Raw genomic sequence first — 953 nt, forward strand, 5'->3', positions numbered from 1 at the left:
AGAGAGAGAGAGAGAGAGAGAATATGATATAATAATATGTAATATTATAATATGATGTAGTACAGGAAGACAAGAAAGCGACATACGGAAAATAAAGTAGAGCACACAGTGAGTGAGATAATGTTCCGTCCCTCCCATAATATTGTTCAATTTGGCAGTGTCGGCATCATAAGCTGTTGCGGTGGAAATGACCGGAAATGAAAGAGGAGCACGAGTAAGACAAAAAAGACAAGTACAGAAAAAGACACGATGCTTTGACCAATCAATAAAAAGAACGAGGTATAAGGATAACGAGAAAATATGTAAAATGATAAAGCAGGTTGGGTAACGAAGAAGGAAATTCATAATAAACGACAAAGATACCTGTATACATAGAAAGCCCTTCGGTTATACGACTGAAGACATGTGCGAAAGTAACGTTAACTGGGAAGAAAATGGTCCTTTCAAACAAATATATGTAACCGACTGAGCGAATTAACGATAGTATCGATATTGGAAATATATCCATATATCACTAACCGTATGAACACTAACAAAATGAGAAAAAGTTCCGTAAACACTACAACAGTTTATAAAACATCAAATACATACTTCATAAAATTTGTTAACATTACACATACACATAGATATATGCCTCTATATACTATGGACTTTTTTACTCCCTTACCTTTACTCCCTCCCCTTACTTGGCGGTCATTCTAATAGCTCTTTTGTCTTAATAACGGTCAACAACACAGTAATTTCCCTTTGTTTAATGGGCATTTTCATAGGAATTTTCAATGGCCAGATAACTGAAGAGATGGCGGCGTGGGTTTCCGCCCCAGCATCCGAAACTCGGAGTTTTATCATGGCTACCGAATAATTGTCACATATTTCAACAGATAAATTCCTCTATTTACATAATATCGAGGTCTCTTTCTTCTTTTTGTTGTCTTTTCTATTAATATATAAAT

The 953-nt window shown here is 35.3% G+C and overlaps 1 protein-coding gene across 1 annotated transcript in view; it reads left to right on the top strand.

The window, feature by feature from the left end:
- The window catches only part of LOC106876900 (calcitonin gene-related peptide type 1 receptor), a 174,412-nt gene that overhangs the window by 142,446 nt on the left and 31,013 nt on the right, over nucleotides 1-953 (top strand). The gene's annotated exons all lie outside the window — the stretch shown is intronic.

Source organism: Octopus bimaculoides, chromosome 9 (genome assembly GCF_001194135.2).
Source record: "Octopus bimaculoides isolate UCB-OBI-ISO-001 chromosome 9, ASM119413v2, whole genome shotgun sequence".
Taxonomy (NCBI): domain Eukaryota; kingdom Metazoa; phylum Mollusca; class Cephalopoda; order Octopoda; family Octopodidae; genus Octopus; species Octopus bimaculoides.